This window comes from Periplaneta americana, chromosome 3 (genome assembly GCF_040183065.1).
Source record: "Periplaneta americana isolate PAMFEO1 chromosome 3, P.americana_PAMFEO1_priV1, whole genome shotgun sequence".
NCBI classification, from domain to species: domain Eukaryota; kingdom Metazoa; phylum Arthropoda; class Insecta; order Blattodea; family Blattidae; genus Periplaneta; species Periplaneta americana.
In genome coordinates, this window is record NC_091119.1 from 14,976,005 (window position 1) to 14,998,334 (window position 22,330).

At 35.7% G+C, this 22,330-nt stretch overlaps 3 non-coding genes across 3 annotated transcripts; 2 read left to right on the plus strand and 1 right to left on the minus strand.

Moving 5' to 3' along the window:
• Positions 1-4,581: 4,581 nt before the first annotated feature.
• TRNAY-GUA (transfer RNA tyrosine (anticodon GUA)) lies at positions 4,582-4,653 on the minus strand. The gene has a single exon. It is a non-coding gene; the product is annotated as a tRNA-Tyr (tRNA).
• A 107-nt stretch (positions 4,654-4,760) lies between these two features.
• Positions 4,761-4,832, plus strand: TRNAY-GUA (transfer RNA tyrosine (anticodon GUA)). The gene has a single exon. It is a non-coding gene; the product is annotated as a tRNA-Tyr (tRNA).
• A 314-nt stretch (positions 4,833-5,146) lies between these two features.
• On the plus strand, positions 5,147-5,218 carry TRNAY-GUA (transfer RNA tyrosine (anticodon GUA)). Its single transcript has one exon. It is a non-coding gene; the product is annotated as a tRNA-Tyr (tRNA).
• Positions 5,219-22,330: the final 17,112 nt, after the last annotated feature.

Genomic DNA, 22,330 nt, shown 5'->3' on the forward strand with positions numbered 1-22,330 from the left:
GTTGTAGTTGATCACGAAGGTATTTGTCTGTCAGTCGTGATCTAAATTTGGTTTTTACTATTTTAATTGTTGAAAATAATTTTTCACAAACGTAAGTTGTAGCGAACATGGCTTCAACAGAACAAGCGAAAAAACGAAGCTTCGGATATTTATTTTTTGGCAAAGATTTGAAAATTTCAACATTTGTCAAGTCTTTACATATAGCTTTCATTTATAAATCTGTGAGTTTAAATTGAAAATCTAACGGCATTATTCGTACATCTGCTGAAAAAGGATCGACGTGCAGAGATAATAATAATAATAATAATAATAATAATAATAATAATAATATAATAATAATAATAATAATACTTCATGTAGTATAATGTTGTTTTATGTTATATAACCGTTTTCTAGTAATACTTGTGAACAAATCATACATTTAATATTCTCATCATATTGGCAACAAAAAAATGCGTCCTCCCTGAAACTTTCGTCTTTATAGAGGTACATGGTTTCGAGAGAGACATTGTACTATACGCCACTCGCAGGTCAGAGACAAATAAGCAAACGTAACGAAGTTTGATTCCAGTGAGTGAGAGGGTGGGGGTTGGGGAAGGCACGAAGTAAGAGAAATGCATAGCTATAATTGCGAGCCACAATGTGCTCGTGAGTCACATTTTCGACACGGCTGACTTAAAGTAACGCTGAACAAATACAGGGACATCATTTTATTTTTACTTGCATTTTTATTGTACCTGCATTTCTGAATGTACTTCACTCTCACCCCTTCACTACTGTCCTTGCTCCCGTCAGACACACAAACTTACGGCCGCTGTTGCATTCGAAGTCTTCAAGCAGTGAAGTAAACACTGCAGTGTATAGTGCGTTTCATAAATATGATTGCGTTTTCTATAGAAGAAAAACCTATATTAATAATATCGTACTAAAAAATTTTATTCAAGAAACGATAAATTCAATTTCATAGAATGTGCTTCAAAATGTTTTTAATAATATGCGTGCTGAATTGAAGCCTGCATTATAATGAACGGCAACCATTTTCAGCAACTTGTTTAAAAATTCAGATTAGCTTTTTTTGAATTGAGGTGGCTAGAAGCAAAGGAATGCTAGTGACATTTGTAATAACATGAGTTAAGTGCATCCAGTGTAAGCAAAAGTACCTAAAATTTTAGTGGCAAAGGGATATTTTAATCGCATCACACATTAAAATTTAAATAAAAAATTTCACCGATTTAACAAAGCTTAAATATTTAAATCCCATTTTCTCAAAAGTAACTTAAGTGCCCTTACAGCCCTTTACTTATGACCCTCCAATTTAAATGCACTCTCTATATTGTATGTTAACACCAATAATTAATATGCTAAATAAAGTAGACATTACATAACGAACATAGCCGCCTGAAAAGTTGAGTTTTTGAAAAAAAAAATGTTACTCCTCTACTGTATTTTGATAAATTCCGTAAAAGTGATGATCAAACTGAAAATCGTAATATCGTATTTCCCTACAACATAAATGGATACACTACTTTTCTCTCCTCCTATACCTAGTAAAATGATTTGTTTACATATTGCACTAGTAACATCAAACTCTTGTAATGGAAGGGGGCAACAGTGTCTCCGAGTATAGCCAGGTTAATGTTAAAAATGTTGGTAAAAATAAAGTGATGTCCCTGTACAAAGAAAAGTCAAGTTCTAGATATATGCCCAAAGAAGGGAGATAAGTTTCTCCTTATCTCGACGGGAAAAAAAGAAGAAAATACTCGATTTGAACCCGCGCCGACTACCTTCTGAACTACAGAGGAGGACTGTTAGTACGTTAGGCTATGTTATGGGTAAGTACAGTTGCTGAAAGTGAAGCACTTCAGGGAAAGCAAGCCAGAAACACAGCCTTCGTGCAACGAAATAGTAAGTAACTAGTTTTGAGTTACAATCTAAGATTCTTGTCTGAACTGAGACAGAACTATTTAATAACCATATTGAGGAAACACGCCCGAGGATTTCGAAGTATCAGTCCATATTTGATAATTGTTCTTACTGACAATATACAAAAGGAGGTGTGTACTCTAACATTTTTATCATAAATGTGAAAGTCCGGGCGAGTTACGAAACCATCAATCAAAATGAAGCCGGGCAAGGCCGGTTCGTTGTCGTCGGAGCGGAGGGGTGGGGGTATCTGGAGTTAGTTTATATCATAGTTCAAGGGTAGGGAGGCGCCGTGAGATATGCCCATTTTGGTGTGACGCGAAGCTGTGATGATGGTAGACAGGGGCAACAGCTGCCGTTCGGGTCCCGCGCGTTGGTTGGTCCACAGAGAAGCTTGCCAACCCACAAAGATACAGAGACAAGATTCCCTGCCCACTTAATGACGGCAAGAAGAGCGTGACTGCATAGTTAATGCAACAGTAACACATATACATAGCCGTAGTCTCTACCCCCCCCCACCCCTTCTTCCTGCGACCAAGCACAACGCTGGATGGTATTGTGAGAGAGGACGCTATCCTTTGCTACAGACATTTCAAACATCTTGACGACTCATAAAGTCTTCTTACAGGAGTAAGAAAACGCAACATGGAATTAGAATTTTAAATTGCAAATTTCCAAGAATTATTTTATACCTACACAGAGTTTAATGACTTTGTGATAAGAGAAAATAACAATTTCTGGTATTAATGATTTTAATTTATTTAATAATAGTAATAATAATAATAATAATAATAATAATAATAATAATAATAATAATAATAATGATTTATTTTAACTGGCAGAGTTAAGGCCATTCGGCCTTCTCTTCCATTCAACCAGTATTATAGAAAATTGCTACAATGCTATGAATATAACATAATTAATACAATACAATTCAAAGCAATACAACACTACAATACAAGACAATATAATACATAATTAATATAATATAATGACAATTATTTTCATCTTCACAACACCAATAAAATAATTATGTAATAATAATAATAATAATAATAATAATAATAATAATAATAATAATAATAGTAATAGTAATGATAGTCATACCTAAATTAAATTAAAATATTAAACTCGATCACAATTATAACTTCAATTTGACTGCGCCCGTAAGAAATCGTTTAGCCTTTTCTTGAAAATGATTATTGTCTGGCAGCCCCTAATCTTCTGAGGTAGAGAATTCCATTCACGGGGGACTGAGACAGTAAAAGAGGATGAATAATGGGATGTCCTATGGGCAGGAATTGCTAGAATTTGGCTCTCCTGTGACCTGGTGTTTAGATTGTGATTGGAGGATAAGTAGTTAAACCGGGAACGAAGATAATTTGGAGTAGAAGTTTGGAGAACTCGAAACAGAAGAGACAGCGAATGAAGTGTTCTACGGTTACTAAGTTGCAGCCAGGATAAAGATTTGAACGAGGGTGTAATGTGGTCAAATTTGTGAGAATTGCTGATGAATCTGACACACATATTGTGCACATGCTGCAGCTTACGTGTAGAGTGTTAGTTGGGAGACCGGAGGGAAAAAGATCTTTGGGAAGGTCGAGACGTAGATGGAAGGATAGTATAAAAATGGATTTTAGAGATTTGGGATGTGATGGTAGGGACTGGATTAATCTTTCTCAGGGTAGGGACCGAAGGCTGGCTTGTTTGAGGCCGGGTTCTTTAAAAACCATTCGTAAGTAGGTAAGTAGGTCTACAACACCATAAGGCCTGTTAAGATCTTGAGTTTTTTTATCTTTTGAAGAGGCGTTCGAGATATCTCTTTGCGGCGTCTGTGGTAAGGTAAATCTACATGATTAAGGATCGTTTACTAAAAAGGAAAAATGTGTATCCAATTTTTTTTAAATTCCCATATGCTGTTGTCGGATGTGGTCAAATCGGGACTTCGTGGAGGCCACGGTAATTGTGGTGATGATGGTTGGAGATCCACGACCAATCCACTTCCTGAGAAGTTATCATTTAGAAGTTCACGAACAAGAAATGCGAAATGGGTCGTCGTACCATCCTGTTTCAACCACACTTAATTCGCTTTCGGTTAGTTGGAGTATTAACCAATCTCAAAGCATCTCCAGATTAGGTTCTTGCATTAACAAGTCCTTCAAAAACATATGGCCCAACCACAATTTGCAGCAACACTTGTCCACAACATAACATGTGGATTTTTCTTTGCCCCTCCCCTAAAAAAAAACGATATTCCGATCATCATCAGAAAAGAAGACATGTCATAGAGATAATGGTGGAAATTCCTGTAATAGAGTACATGCTTCGCTACGTTTGTTTTTATCACTATCACTAAATTCAATGATGAAACAAGGTGGAAAAGGTCTCACCTGTAAGTCTTTCCTCATGTGACAACTTACTGTTGTTACTAAAATACTCTTATTTGTCACTAGGTGATATTCCAAGTTATAATTTACATAAATAAGTTATATAAACATGAAATATTATGATAAAATCTATAGTTATGGTGACTTATGGCGCACTCTATATATAATGCTCAGAAGTTTAAAAATACATAGCATCGCAAAAGCTAGATATACTTAGAAATATGTTGACATGTTTTGTAGATGAAAGAGAGATGGAACGGAGAAAAATTCTCTCCGGCGCCGGGATTTGAACCCGGGTCTTCAGCTCTACGTGCTGATGCTTTATCCACTAAGCCACGCCGGATACAATCCCGACGCCGTTTAGAATCGTCTCAGATTAAGCTCCATCTTAGAGGGAACCCAAGAGATGGAGCTTAATCTGAGACGATTCTAAACGGCGTCGGGATTGTATCCGGCGTGGCTTAGTGGATAAAGCATCAGCACGTAGAGCTGAAGACCCGGGTTCAAATCCCGGCGCCGGAGAGAATTTTTCTCCGTTCCATCTCTCTTTCATCATGTGATGACGCAGAATATCTGCATGGAAATGTCATATGTACTTCGGTACATCAAAATATATATATATGATATGCGTAATAAATCACTTTGTGATTTAAAGACGGCGCCCATACCGTCGGATCCCGGCCAATCAGTCACTCATCTGAGTGCACCTCAACACATGTATGGACTTCGGTCCTGCGTTCATAGATGTCTTTGACGTAGTGCAGAGGGCGGCCACTAGAGGGAACCCAAGAGATGGAGCTTAATCTGAGACGATTCGAAACAGCGTCGGGATTGTATCCGGCGTGGCTTAGTGGATAAAGCATCAGCACGTAGAGCTGAAGACCCGGGTTCAAATCCCGGCGCCGGAGAGAATTTTTCTCCGTTCCATCTCTCTTTCATCATGTGATGACGCAGAATATCTGCATGGAAATGTCATATGTACTTCGGTACATCAAAATATATATATGTTTTGTAGAGTTTTAGAGTTTGAATAAAACAAAATGGATAACATTAAAAAAAGTTAAAACACGATATGTAAATCAGGTACGGATATTGAACCAAGAGACTTAAACATCAGCAATGCGATAATGAAATACATGTAAATGCAGTCACGCAATGATATGATCGTAATCAGAACATAAAATGTTATTTATATACATGCACATTTTTATTTTCAAAATTATCATTTCGAAGGTTTTTTTTTATCTCATGACAATGAACAACCATCATGTTAATTTGGAAATGCATTACTCTATTTTGTTTCTGTCGAACTGGTTTGTCACTGTGGGATATTTCAAAACAATAGCTTCAGTTTGTTCTGAGGATGATGTAGACTCATCTAACGTTTGAAAAATTTAGTATCCATATAAAAAAATTGTCACGAAGATAGCGTAGCCCAATATTTTATTTATACCTTTCGTAGTAATCCAGCTTCTTTATCATGTTATTGCAATTAATACGTTATTTCACCCCACAAAATATAGGCCTAATTAAAAAATTTAAAAATCAGTGTGCACTCAAACAAGAAGATAGAAGTCAGTTTTCTGCACTACACAGAAAATGGATTCTTTACAAAATTAAGACTTTTCACTACTTCCACATATTTAGTGTTTAAGTAGATATGTACATTTTAATGAATTTTTCAGAAATGTACGAGGAATTAAAACATTTGACTTCTTTCATAAAATTACTGTTTAAATAGATATGTATGATTTAATTAATTTTTCACAATTAGTGTACGTAAAATTAAGACATCTGACGTCTTTCATAAATTTAGTTTTTAAATAGATATGTATGATTTAATCAATTTTACACAAATGTATGTAAAATTAAGACATTTGACTTCTTTCATAAATTTAGTGTTTGAATAGATAAACGTATGATTTAATTGATGTTTCACAAATGTAGTAAAATTAAGACATATGAGTTCTTTCATAAATTTAGTCTTTAAATAGATATGTATGATTTAATTATTTTTTCAGAAATGTACGTAAGAAATTTTACTTCTATCATAAATTTAGTGTTTAAATAGATATGTATGATTTAATTAATTTTTCACAATTAGTGTACGTAAAATTAATACATCTGACGTCTTTCATAAATTTAGTTTTTAAATAGATATGTATGATTTAATCAATTTTACACAAATGTATGTAAAATTAAGACATTTGACTTCTTTCATAAATTTAGTGTTTGAATAGATAAACGTATGATTTAATTGATGTTTCACAAATATAGGTAAAGCTAAGACATTTGAGTTCTTTCATAAATTTAGTTTTTAAATAGATATGTATGATTTAATTAATTTTTCATGTACGTAAAATTAAGACATTTGATTTCTTTCATAAATTTATTTAGTGTTTAAATAAATATATATGACTAATTGATTTTTCATAAATTAAGACGTGTGAGTTCTTTCATAAATTTAGTCTTTGAATAGATATGTATGATTTAATTGATTTTTCACAAATGTACGTAAAATTTAGATATTTGACTTCTTTCATAAATTTATTTAGTGTTTAAATACACATTGAAAGACACTCTTTCAGCTTTCCCAATGACGGGACTGCCTCATTGGACAAAGCATAATGAACATATTGAGTGAAAACAAAAACAGACCACAAAAGAGAAATGTGGGGAACGAACAAAAGGGAAAATTAAGTACAGGAAAGATAATAGCATGTATATAACAGGCCTAAACATAGCAAACAAACAGTATCTAACTAATTGATTTTTCATAAATTAAGACATTTGAGTTCTTTCATAAATTTAGCGTTTAAACAGATATGTATAACCAGTGCCAGTGTTTTTGGTGCGTGTCCTTGAGTAAAAAGCCAGTCAGTGAGCACTTGTTGCCAGTGCAGATGAGAACCGCACCACCCAACACATCACGTGAGCAATCTACCCACTGCGTCATTGGCAAGACACTCGCACTTCGCGTTTCTGGGGTGTGTCCTTGAGTACACTGTCCAGTCAGTGGCATCTGTTGCTACTTCGGCTGAGAGTGGTACCATCTCCTAAACAGATGTGACGTCAGCAATCTGCCAAACACAGTTGTCAGCTTTCTCGCCCACATTTAGTGGCAAAGATAAGATACTCGCTCTCAACGTTCCCGTTACTTATTTCACATGCCAGAAACGGTAGCACTGGCTGTATGCCTTTAATTGATTTTTCACAAATGTAGGTAAAATTAAGACATTTGACTTCTTTAATAAATTTGCTGTTTAAATAGATCTGTAATGTATACATGTTTAAAAGTTCTCCATTATTCCTTAGACATGTTTCGTAAAGCTCCTGAAGGTTACTGAACATTCTTTTGTCACCGTTGTTGTAGAGTGAAGGACGTGTCTGATGTTTTGTTTCAGCTCAATGATGTGTGTGGGAATCGGATCTCTGTATACACTCTCTTTCAGGATACCCCACAGATATGCATCAGGAGGGGAGTAAGGTCAGGGGAATTTGCAGAAAAGGGATATTCCTGACGGTGGATCTCTATGAAACTCCTCTTCATAAAGTTCACATACCGCTTTCACACTAGGTCCGCCACCTGGATCATCTGCGTATGAATGAAAATAACGCTCTACGAGGGATTCTACTAAGAAAAAAAAATCAGTAATTTTTTTTTTTCCGATTTGAATCACAGACCATAAAAGACTCTTATTTTATTTTTAGCTTCATGTTGGAGTGCCTCGTAGAATTTTTTGTTGTCTGCAGAAATTTTATTTCATAACTAAAGTTTTTTATTCAAATCTCTAAAACTCATAACTAATTTAAACATAATTCCATAACATGCATTTAAAATAAAGTTGTAATAAAAAGGAACTAAATAAATTATTTTATTAGTATACGCTACACCTCAAGGCTTGTGTGCTATGGGTAAAACAAATACAACAACAGTGGAATAAGAGCGGAGTGGCCTTCCACGAGAGCAGGGACTTCCACGGAGGATGAATTGTGAATAGGGAAAATTACATAATAAGAAACTTCTTGATTTGTGTCTTCCACCTGGGGCTGCGAGGGTTATTAAATCAAAAAGGCTGCGATGAGCTGGAACTTTGAGTCGCGTGGAGGGAAGAAGTTTACGCCGCGGAACGGGTAATCCCCGCAGGAGAACAGAGGGAGAAAACATTTCAATGTGTTTCACGGAAATCTCTTCACGATCGCACGGGATGAAATCCCTATAATTTTCTGATCGAATGCTGTTCCAAGATGTACTTTATGGGAACTGCTCTGCCTACATATTGTTTGTTTGTCACGGAAATGTTACAACATACTGAGTTTTTAAAGAAAATTTATTACAAAATAAATTACTCCAATGCTAGGAAAATCTGTCGTAGCCTCCACTTCACACCCAGTTTTCAGACGTAATAATTAGCATTACAAAACTGGCTAAAACTTCAATCATCCCAGTTCGATTACCGCTGAAGAACTAGAGCATAATTTTCTAATTTTAAGAATTGAATACTTACTTATTTACTTACTTACTTAGAAATGGCTTTTTTGAGAATCCGAAGGTTCATTGCCGCCCTCACATAAGCCCGCCATCGGACCCTATCTTGCGCAAGATTAATCCAGTCGCTACTATCATACCCCACCTCTCTTAAATCCATTTTAATATTATCCTCCCATCTGCGTCTTGGCCTCTCCAAAAGTTTTTTTCCTTCAGCCTTCTAACTAACACTCTATATGCATTTCTGGATTCTCCCATACGTGCTACATACCCTGGCCATCTCAAACGTCTGGTTTTAATGTTTCTAATTATGTCAGGTGAAGAATACAATGCGTGCAGTTCTGCATTGTGTAACTCTCTCAATTCTCCTGTAACTTCAACCCTCTTAGCCCCAAATATTTTCCTAAGAACCTTGTTCTCAAACACCCTTAACCTCTGTTCCTCTCTCGAAGTGAGAGTCCAAGTTTCACAACCATACAGAACAACCGGTAATATAACTGTTTTATAAATTCTAACTTTCATGTTTTTTAAAGCAGACTGGATTGACAATAGCTTCTCAACCGAATATAACAGGTATTTCCCATATTTATTCTGCGTTTAATTTCCCCCCCCCCCCGAGTATCATTTATATTTGTTACTGTTGATTTTTCCAGCTCTTCAAAGAATACATTTTCAATTCTTTAATGTTCAATTCGTACTATGTTCTGGTCACGAGACATAATCATATGTTACTTTGTCTTTTCGGGATTTACTTCCAAACGTATCTCTTTACTTCATTCAAGTAAAATTTCCGTGTTTTCCCTAGTCGTTTGTGAATTTTCTCCTAACATGTTCACATATAGCCTAAACAAGCAGCTGATGTAACCCGTTCAATTCCAAACCCTCTCTGTTATACTTAATCTACACTATCACTTTGCCCAATACGGATGTTACACACATTTTGTCACGGATGTTACAGATGAGTTAATGTCCTTTATTTTTACAATGTCAAAACAACTGTGACATTTCTAAGTCGAAATATTCACTTGAAAATTGTTATTAACCCAAACTACTGAAAATAAATGTCAGAAGGAATATAGTACTCAATAAAAAAAGTTTCTTGATCCTGGAGCTCTGAAATTAAAAGTGCAGAATCTCAAAATATTTTTCAACAATAGCTCCTTGAAAAACATACCTCAACAGCTTATATCTTTATGAGTAAGTGCTGCAAACTTTAGGGAAAAAAGAACGGTACCTATTACTCAGCCAAGAACACTTAGATTCAATGCTCAAAAACTTCTAAAATATTTTTGAAAATAAAACATTAGAATATTTAAATTTAGAGCCTTACCTATTCCTTATACTAATAACAAACAAGTATTTCTGAAAAATACTTTTCATTGGAATTCTCAGTTTTCCCGGAATGGCTGATACGTAATTGAAACGATGTTTGTTCTCTAGAAGTAGGTCTATTTCACAGATAAATAAAATAATTTAAATTCATTTCGTAATAAAATGGAGGGTGTTGAAGTATTTTCAAAGTAAAACATTAGAAATTTAGTTTACAAAGGCTTTCGTTTATTCGTTTTTGTTCTGCTTTTAGAGGCGAAGGCACCGTTTCGTTGGCCATTGTGTCCACTGGCCACAATATTCACATAGCCTATTACTGTTGAAACTTCCTGCTCCATTAACATCTTCATTGCGATTGACAGCTTGTATATTTTTCTTTTTCTAAGCTCTCAAAATATTTGGAAAATAAAGTACTATTTTGCATACATTTTTTATTTCCTCACTTCATGATTGCTTAAATATATATTCTCCCTGTAACATAGTCCTAGTAAATTAATTAATTTTCATCATTTTACTAGCTATCTCAAATATTAAATTAATCATAATTAATTGAATTAAATTAGCTCATAAATTAAGTTACTACTTTACCTTATAGATTTATCTAAATTTAAATAAATGTGTAGTGAAGATTATTGCTGGAGTACCTTTTAAGTGTAGTGAAAATATTTGTAATTTAAATTTATGTATTGTATTGATTAAGGCTGGTTGAGTGGAAGAGAAGGCCTTATGGCCTTAACTCTGCCAGCGAAAATAAAACATTATTATTATTATTATTATTATTATTATTATTATTATTATTATTATTATTATTATTATTATTATATCTCTGTAAGAACATTCAATATAATTTATATATATATTTTTTTCATTTATTTAATACTATACACTTGAGCTACATTAGGCATTGCAGCCCGAAAGAGCAGAAGCTCGTGCTCGGGCGCAGTTCAGATCAGTTATACAAAATATATCACAAAATTAAGAGAGTTCATTGAGCACAATAACATTAATAAGTAGTAAAATACATAAAGCATGTAATAATAGGGTCTATATACAAATAGAAAATACAAAAGTACATAAATATTAGAGAATCAATTTTAACTCAATTAGCTTAAACAATTAAATAATTAATCTGATTTGTTTCTTAAATCTATGTGTGTTAAGTGTACTTAGCTCAGAGTAAGCTCTAATTAATGCATTATATATTTTGGGTCCAAAATTTCTGCTGTGTTTTAATCCATCAGTTGTGTGGCATTTGGGAGTATTTAGAAAGAAACTGTAGTTTTGTCTCGTATGGGATTCATGAGGGTCAAATTTAAATTTATTGTGGTTTATATGGAAGTAAATCAGCAATGTTTGTTTATAAATTTTTTCTAGATTTGATGCACCAGATTCCTGAAAAATTAATTTTGTTGGGTAATTAAAAGGTTTATATAGACGAATTTTGATAATTCTTTTTTTGAGCAAATTTAAAGGATGAAGAGTCGATTTTGCCATTCCTCCACAACCTAAAATACCATACTGAACTATTGATTGAAAGAGAGCTAAGTACACAGTACGCAGAACATAAACAGGTAAATAAGAGCGTAGAATGGAAAATTTGTGGATTGTTTTATGCAATCTGTTACACACGAAGGAGATATGCTTGTCCCATTTTAAGTGTTGGTCAATAATAATGCCTAAATATTTAACTTGTGAGTATATACTTAAAGCGTTACATGAGCAATTATATTTTCATTATTTTATTACAATGACATTATTTTTCCCCTTCCATCTTTACAATTATACGTGGCTATACACACGTCAAAATGAAAGGATTTAGACCTACTGGATTACTACGGAATCACGAGCATTTGAAACTGCTTTCAATCACGGAACAGAAATTATAAGGCGTAAGTTATCGGTAACAAATATAATTAGGCCTTACACTTCATTCATTCGCCTCCCCCACCCCCGCACAGCCATCGGCGTAGCTCTGTCGGCTAAGGCGCTTGCCTGCCGATCTAAAGTTACGCTCTGTCGCGGGTTCGATTCCCACTTGAGCTGATCATTTAGTTGGGATTTTTCCGAGATTTTCCCCAAACGAAAGCCGAATGTCAGGTAATCTAAGGCTATCCTCGGCCTCGTCTCGCCAAATACCATCCGCCATCACCAATCCCACCGACACTAAATAACCTATTACAGTAGAACCCCGATTATGCGTTACCCTATTAACCGATCGGCAGATTATCCGACTTTTTCTCGCCCTATTTTTCTATAAACCCTTACCATTACACGATATGTAATAGGAATGCTTCCGCACACTTCCGGCAACAGGAGCAGTTACTTGTGGGAAGGGATGCTTTTCCGAACTTGTAAATTAAGGCTGATTCACAATAAACAGGAAACGAGAATCGGAAAGAAAACGAAAACGGTAAAATTGTTAAAATGTATACATTTAAATGTGAGCATTCAAAATTAACGAAAAGCTTGCCGGAGCCCAGGATCGGGAACGGAGAGTTGGCCAAGTTTCAACTTTGGCGTTCACGTTTCCGATCACAGCCCACTAGATTCATTCTATTGCCATGTATTTTGTCGTCGTATATTTTGTAGCAAGAAGACCGTGACATAACCTATGCATTATTTTGTTCTGTGCTGTGCATCATGGAGCAAGTTTTATTTGATGAGATTCTAATATTGAAATCCTCACATTTACGATAAGCGGCGTGCCTCGTATAAAGATGAGAAAATGAAGGAGAATACGTGGCTTTGAACACCGATCGGAAGCGAATCATATTTTATTACTGTATTGGTTGTATTACACACTACATATTCACGCTTCAATTCAATAACTACTGTTGCGTTCATTTTGTTCTATTACAAATGTTTCTTCTCTAATTATTTTACGTTATGGTAGACTTAAAATAGGTTGTGATAATAAAGATGTATGGGCATATTTATAGTACCGTACCTAATGAAATGTTTCAGTTGAAATTTCGAAGTTGGTTAACCTGTGTTTATGTTGGCTGCCTTGTACTCATGAGAGAACGCCATTTGTTAATTATACACAAATAACATCAGAATGCGTAATATCGACTTTACATATCGTTATTGACATACATATCGATATGCATAGTCATCTACGTTCTCGGTTTATTGTGAATCAAAAATTTTCATATTCACGTCCTCTGCTTCTCGTTTTCATTCTGGTTTTCGTTCCCGGTTTATTGTGAACCAGCCTTAAGTCACTATCTGCTTTCAAAGAAATGACCTCAGTAACTTTCACACAATTGTATGTATTTACATAGACTTCTTCAACGGTAACTTAGGAACCGAGATTCTCGTGTTAATTTTTTATTATCTAAATCCTTAACCAAGCTGAAACTTATACTGCAGAATAAATAAGAAAAATTAAAACTTTTCTTCAGAGTTTAGCTTTCCGTAGTGAAATATGACGTTTATTTCTCACGGATATTTTTATTTACCTGGTGGGTGTAATCTATCGAAGCTCTTGAAAAACGCACATTGCACGCTTTTTACCAATTAAAACCCACATAACCTAAAGTCATGATCAGACTCTCTTAAAAGCGCACTTGTACAGACTTAGAACTGTCTATTGCTTACGTATGTACAAATGTAGAGTGAAGTTAGCAATAGGTGTGGTTAAAAATTGGTAAGCGCTCTTGTGAAAGAGCTAGTTAAAATTAGTTTATATTGCTTTCTTAGCTGCAACTTTTTGGTAAGTTAAGTAAACTGACCTTCTTTAAAAATTGCAATCTGGCAATCTCTCTCCTATTATACAGGGACATCACTTTATTTTTACCCACATTTTTAACATTAACCTGGCTATACTCGGAAACACTGTTGCCCCCTTCCATTACAGGAGTTTGATGTTGCTAGTGCAATATGTAAACAAGTCATTTTACTGGGTATAGGAGGAGAGAAAAGTAGTGTATCCATTTATGTTGCAGGGAAATACGATATTACGATTTTCAGTTTGATCATCACTTTTACGGAATTTATCAAAATACAGTAGAGTAGTAACATTTTTTTTTTTTCAAAAACTCAACTTTTCAGGCGGCTATGTTCGTTATGTAATGTCTACTTTATTTAGCATATTAATTATTGATGTTCATATACAATATAGAGAGTGAATTTAAATTGAGGGGGTCATAAGTAAAGGGCTGTAAGTGCACTTAAGTTACTTTTGAGAAAATGGGGTTTAAATATTTAAGCTTTCGTAAAATCGGTGAAAATTTTATTTAAATTTTAATGTGTGATGCGATTAAAATATCCCTTTGCCACTAAAATTCTAGATACTTTTGCTTACACTAGATGCACTTAACTCATGTTATTACAAATGTCACTAGCATTCCTTTGCTTCTAGCCACCTCAATTCAAAAAAAGCTAATCTGAATTTTTAAACAAATTGCTGAAAATGGTTGCCGTTCATTACAATGCAGGCTTCAATTCAGTACGCATATTATTAAAAACATTTTGAAGCATATTCTCTGAAATTGAATTTATCGTTTCTTGAATATAATTTTTTTAGTACGATATTATTAATATAGATTCTTTCTTCTATAGAAAACGCAATCATATTTATGAAACACACTATACACTGCAGTATTTACTTCACTGCTTGAAGACTTCGAATGCAACAGCGGCCGTAAGTTTGTGTGTCTGACAGGAGCAAGGACATTAGTGAAGGGATGGGAGTGAAGTACATTCAGAAATGCAGGTACAATAAAAATGCAAGTAAAAATAAAATGGTGACCCTGTACTTTTCCTCACTATTTCTAATATTGGCATGTGCTTTCTTCAGCTTTGTTTTGCTGTGTATTTTGCTGGCATCTCGAATTTTCAAAAACGTCTCTGCTTGAGCTTTTATGAAGATATCTACGGTTAAGTGAATTGAAGGATGGACTCATAAAAAATCTCTCAAATGTTTATGAAAAGACTCTGCTTCTTTGGTTATGCGTGGAATATCAGAAGTAGGAAAAGTAGGAGGAGGAAAGGTAACGTCTTCGGCCACGTAAGTTTCTAGAATATAGTCACAGAAACTGCTAACTCTGTCCATTTATGACTCGACACTAAGGTCTACAAAATTTTCTTATGATGAAAGAGTGATGGAACGGAGAAAAATTCTCTTCGGCGCCGGGATTTGAACCCGGGTTTTCAGCTGTACGTGCTGATGCTTTATCCACTAAGCCACGCCGGATACAACCCCGACGCCGGTTAGAATCGTCTCATATTAAGCTCCATCTCTTGGGTTCCCTCTAGTGGCCGCCCTCTGCACTACGTCATAGATGTCTATGAATATATATGATATGCGTAATAAATCACTTTGTGATTTAAGACGGCGCCTATACCGTCGGGTCCCGGCCAACCAGTCACTCATTCGAGTGCACCTCAACACATGTATGGACTTCGGTCCTGCGTTCATAGACATCTATGACGTAGTGCAGAGGGCGGCCACTAGAGGGAACCCAAGAGATGGAGCTTAATATGAGACGATTCTAACCGGCGTCGGGGTTGTATCCGGCGTGGCTTAGTGGATAAAGCATCAGCACGTAGAGCTGAAAACCCGGGTTCAAATCCCGGCGCCGGAGAGAATTTTTCTCCGTTCCATCACTCTTTCATATGATGACGCAGAATATCTGTATGGAAATATCATATGTACTTCGGTACATCAAAATATATAAAATATATAAAGTTTTCTTAAATTTTCATCGGAAAAGTTTGATCGAGCTTTCAAAACTATCTAAAACTCTCGAAATATAGTCCTTGTGCTCTTTCGATGCGTACTCGTAATCCATAAGCGAAGAGTTATGATAGAAGTTCAGAGTGATATTTTGCGATTTAAATTTCCTCTTTTTTTAGTTCATTATGTTAAATTTATTCTATAAAAAGATAAAAGTACTTGAAGGCAAATTTTATATATGCTAAACGAATACGGCGTCCACACGTTCCACACACTTTTCTCGTTTAAAAATTGAGGAATCATGAATCACCCTAGGTGATCGGTGAAGACACCGGGTATTTAATTTGTTGCCATATGCGGGATATCCTGGATGTTTATTGTTACAAATAAGTCACGTTCGTTTGAAGTGAAGGTACACATCACGGACTGAAACACAGCTCAGCGGGCCGATGTGTGTAGCGTGCGAGGAGCCCGTATTGCACCGCAGACTACCCGCCGGCAGCCGCGGATACAGACAGTGTCACTCCAGACACGCGGCTTGCTTGATATTAATGTCCTGTTTGGCCGATAATGGGGTTGCTGCCTGAAGAGTTCCAGGGAAGACAATAACCAGAGTCTGGATGTCATCCACTGTTTTCCGGGCGAAACTAATTGCAATACAAGCATGTGTTCGTGAGAACCCGACGAAAGCCTGCATGGTTCAAAACAAATGAATCTGCGAGATGATACACAAAGTAAAGCGACATATATGAAGTTTTTCCAAAGATACTTTTGAGTTTAAAAACTGTGTTTAAATATAAATCTAATTATCTATTATGGTACAGCAGTTTTATCCTTCTGATTATAATAATGACAATAATACTTACTTACGTACAAATAGCTTTTAAGGAACCCGAAGGTTCATTGCCGCCCTCACATAAGCCCGCCAGCGGTCCCTATCCTGTGCAAGATTAATCCAGTCTCTATCATCATACCCCACCTCCCTCAAATCCATTTTAATATTATCCTCCCATCTACGTCTCGGCCTCCCTAAAGGTCTTTTTCCCTCCGGTCTCCCAATTAACACTCTATATGCATTTCTGGATTCGCCCATACGTGCTACATGCCCTGGATTTAATGTTCCTAATTATGTCAGGTGAAGAATACAATGCCTGCAGTTCTGTGTTGTGTAACTTTCTCCATTCTTCTGTAACTTCATCCCGCTTAGCCCCAAATATTTTCCTAAGCACCTTATTCTCAAACACCCTGAATCTATGTTCCTCTCTCAGAATGAGAGTCCAAGTTTCACAACCATACAGAACAACCGGTAATATAACTGTTTTATAAATTCTAACTTTCAAAATTTTCGACAGCAGACTGGATGATAAGACCTTCTCAAGCGAATAATAACACCCATTTCCCATATTTATTCTGTGTTTAATTTCCTCCCGAGTGTCATTTATATTTGTTACTGTTGCTCCAAGATATTTGAATTTTTCCACCTCTTCGAAGGATAAATCTCCAATTTGTATATTTCCATTTCGTACAATATTCTGGTCACGAGACATAATCATATACTTTGTCTTTTCGGGATTTACTTCCAAACCGATCGCTCTACTTGCTTCAAGTAAAATTTCCGTGTTTTCCCTAATCGTTTGTGTATTTTCTCCTAACATATTCACGTCATCCGCATAGACAAGAAGCTGATGTAACCCGTTCAATTCCAAACCCTGCCTGTTATCCTGAACTTTCCTAATGGCAATAATAATAACAAAAATTATTATTATTATTATTATTATTATTATTATTATTATTATTATTATTATTATTATTCTTACTATCGATTAATTAAAATGTTTCTCAGTGAAACGTACAGCAGAGTCCGTATAGGTCAGTTTCTGTGAGATGCGTTTCCAATTCACTGCTGGCTAAAGCAAGGAGATACACTATCACCTTTACTTTTTAACTTTGCTCTAGAGCAGTGGCCGGCAGATGCTGCAGTTATGACGTAAGAGCCAGTCAGGCCTCAAGAGCTTGGAAGAGCGAGCAGTTGAGTCGTATTACTGTTAACACGCACCAGCGCAGTGGCATCAGTGCAGCAATGATACGACAGTTCTTGGAGATATATTGATGGAATCACATTCCTGTATTTTGCTAGGGAATAACTACTCTGCGGTCATGATGGCAACATTCTTGTCAAATTCCCCGTTATTAAAAGAACGCATGTTCTTTGCAATGGCTAGTGAAATCCTATATCTTAAGCCTTAAGCTTACCATTGATTCACTGACAATGTGTTCCCTGGCTTCACTTAACAATTTATCTTTCAATTGCCGATCTTCTCCCCCATATTTGTCATAATCATTTGTTGATCTAAATGAGGGGTTGGAAAGCAATGGTGGATCATTAATGTTTAGGTGAGGGGTTTGGACTTTTTCCATTGCTGGTTGTCACAATCAAAAATTAAGACACAACGTTTCGAAGGGTGGTTCTCCCTTCGTCTTCAGGTGGAAGGAAGGAGAGAAGAAAAAAACCTATTGTTGGGATCGTTACGTACAGCTATTCAGTCATACAGAATAGCTGTACGTAACGATCCCAACAATAGGGTTTTTTTCTCTTCTCTTCTTCAGTCATACAGAATAGCTGTACGTAACGATCCCAACAATAGGGTTTTTTTCTCTTCTCTTCTTCAGTCATACAGAATAGCTGTACGTGACGATCCCAACAATAGGGTTTTTTCTCTTCTCTTCTTCAGTCATACAGAATAGCTGTACGTAACGATCCCAACAATAGGGTTTTTTTCTCTTCTCTTCTTCAGTCATACAGAATAGCTGTACGTGACGATCCCAACAATAGGGTTTTTTTCTCTTCTCTTCTTCAGTCATACAGAATAGCTGTACGTGACGATCCCAACAATAGGGTTTTTTTCTCTTCTCTTCTTCAGTCATACAGAATAGCTGTACGTAACGATCCCAACAATAGGGTTTTTTTCTCTTCTCTTCTTCAGTCATACAGAATAGCTGTACGTAACGATCCCAACAATAGGGTTTTTTTCTGTTCTCTTCTTCCTTCCACTTGAAGACGAAGGGAGAACCACCCTTCGAAACGTTGTGTCTTAATTAATTGTTTGATTGTGACAACCAGCAATGGAAAAAGTCCAAACCCCTCACCTAAACATTAACAATCATTTGTGTGGCATACAGAATAATGGCGTTGTATATTACATGCTGAAACAACTTTCCACAAATCAAACACTTCGCCATTCCTCCATACTCCATAACACAGTTTGATCTCGACAAAGCATTTAGCTTGGGCACGGTAGTGACACAAAGTTATGGTGTGTTTCAAAAGTTGAAATATACTTTGCATACTACTCACCAAGTTAGGGCCTATACAGTTCAATCTGTATATTGTGTAGGAAAATGTGTGTTAAAACACTTGAACTGTTTTCAAGTTTCCGAGTAGACAAAGTGTTGTAGTACTGCTTAAATTATTTATTTCTATATTTGTATATGTATAGCAGTTTCGGAGCCTCATTTATATAATGCGAGCGCTTCTGCATTATGTATTATGAATTTCATAGTATTATAAGTACTGTGTATTAAATTTTATTACAAAACAAAATATTTTGTTACATTGAATTATCACGGTTGTACAGTTTTGTTTTCGTACAAATGTATCGTAATTGTGCTGTTCCTAACGAATGGGTCGCGCTCTGTCATTGCATAGGCGCCGTACCACCACTGTTCAGTTGAATCTTCTCTCCACGCTGTGCTCAGTATGCAGAGTTTTCCGAGCAAAGAGCATGGCGGCTCCGTGGTATGACGTCACAGAGCACAGAACATGCCGGTCACTGCTCTAGAGTATGCCATTACGAAAGTCCAGGATAACAGAGAGGCCTTTTCCCGCCGACCAGAGATATTAGTGTCATTATAAGTAACAAATATTAATCAGTAATTAATCTGTTATGCAAGAATTTATGTAATTTTGACCTAAATGAAGTTATTGTCCAACAACCCCTTACATCACTCGGAAGCGGGTTCCAATTTCTAGCAACTGAAACAGTTGTATTTTAATAGGTTACAGTATTTTACGACGCTTTGCGAACATCTTAGGTTATTTAGCGTCTGAATGAGATGAAGGAGATAATACAGGTGAAATGAGTCTGGAGTCCAGCACCGATAGTTACCCAACATTTGCTCACATTGGGTTGAGGGAAAACCGCGGAAAAAACCTCAACCAGATAACTTGTCGCAACCGGGAATCGAACCCGGGCCACCTGGTTTCGCGGCCAGACGCGCTAACCGTTACTCCATAGGTGTGGACGAAATTGTATAAGATGAAGAATATAAAGATGTCTTGTGGTGAGGTATAATGAGTAAATTGTTATGATGTGACCTGGTACATAGCTGATGATATGCGGATAAATTTTGAAAACGAGAAGCCAAATAGATTGGGGTAGCGGTGCGCAGAATTTGAAATAAGAGAACAAGAGAATGCAGGGCTCGTCGATCGCTTAGCCTTAGCCAAGACAATGGTAAACATGATAACTGCTAGACCACCGAGAACGATTCTATATGCTGGAAGCTTTAGTTATTGTTGCTCAGTAGTGTATAGCAGTCATGTCAATTGATGCCCATATGAGCAAGCGCGCGCTTTAGAGCTCAGAAGAGCCTGAGCGCTTTACAGCGGAAAGTAGAGAGACAGACGAAAGAGGTAGTATATGCCGCTTGGTCGAGCTATGTTCAGGGATGGCTAGCACTGATTCAATAGATAAAGGAAAGAGAAGTTATTAAAACTGTATCCATTTAATTTTTAGATTTGTCTGAGAAGTATAAGTGCATTATAAGAATGTAAGTTGTAATTGTAATGTTCATTTTTTACAAGTTTGATTTTTTTGTCCAAAAGAAATATTTTATCAACTTCCTTTATAGAATAGTGAAATTTTCAGATATGCGCCTATTTATTTAGTAGCCTTACAGAATATTTTCGTAAATCTAATATACCGTAAATACGTATTACTGAAGGTAGTGTATTGAAAATTTTGAAAATATTCGCATGGAAATTGTTTGTAAGGAAATGAATTAACAAAGGAACTATTGTTACATCATAAGCAAAAGATACGTGCTTATGTGTTGTATAGCTTCAGCACATTTCCAGAAAATAATTTAACATTCTGATGATAGGAAGTTGCTCACCAATATCACCTTAAAAGCATAATGCGATGAGAGTTTTTCTTTTTGGAATATTAGTTACACTCAAAACATATACAGCACCTAGGTAACTTTGTTTTGTACTGTAATATTGTTTTGATTAATTTGTTGATTACTTTTATAAGGCTAAAGATACCATCAATACCAATTCCAACTTATCATGTCATACTCTATCTCTTTTTTGGGATATCACTTTCTTTATGAATGATGTGTTTCATCTATTTAGTACAGTACAGTTGTACTACTATGGAATTTTTGTGAATATTCCTTCTTAACTCTTTATTATGTTATTAACGTTTAAAACACAACTGCAATATTAAGAAATCGGTGTTAGTACTTTTGTTGTACAGACAATATAGATAATATCAAACAGAAAGAAGCCATATGAAATAACGACATAAAATTTCACGTTCCGTTTGAAGTTTGTGCATCACTGTTTTCTTAATCCAACAGGCTGCTTATTCATATACACAACCCTTCCTCTTTCCATACTTAGCGCTTGATGCCCGCGCTCGACGTCAAGGTCAGAAAAAATGCGCTTCCTTTGACATCACTGGTGTATAGCTTACGATCACATTTCTTCAAGTATTAGAGAATACATGAAAATTAAACACATTCACAGAGTTCTAGATTTTCAGTGCTTAAGTAGTAGGCCTACGTTTCTTGCGATAACACGTTTATATAAATCAAACAAAATTCACACACAATAGCAATAGCTTCGATTCTTTCCTCTAACTACGATTCGTCCTATGTTTGGTATCACTGTATCGTGTACACAGAGTACTAGTTAATTGGAAATGTACATTTCTGAGAGCGATATAGGTAGGCTACATGCTATGCATTTTTAGTGTCTCTTTTCAGCTCACAAATTGATTTTTAACTTCGTATCCCTAAATTTTTGTTTCATTTATAGATTGATTACTTCCTGCTATTAGAGAACACTAATATGGAGGCACTGATTGATGGTTTATAAATCAGGGCTCTACGCCTTTCTCGAATTATCTGAATTATGCAATTTACATTTCGTTCAAAACAAACATTTCCAATTTACTTCATTTAGTGGAACGGAAGTTACGTGTAAATTATTTGGTAATTATAATGCTGGAAATCATCATCACATATAGGTTGTTTCAGCAAGTGTTATACAGAAACATCATTTTATTTTTACTAACATTTTTAATATCAACCTGGCTATACCTTTAGAGAAACGTAAACACATATTGCTACCCCCTTCCACAACTGTAGTTCGATGATACTGGCGTAAAACACAAACAAATCACGCTACTAGATATAGGAGGGAAGAAAAGTACTTCATCCATTTACGTAGACTAG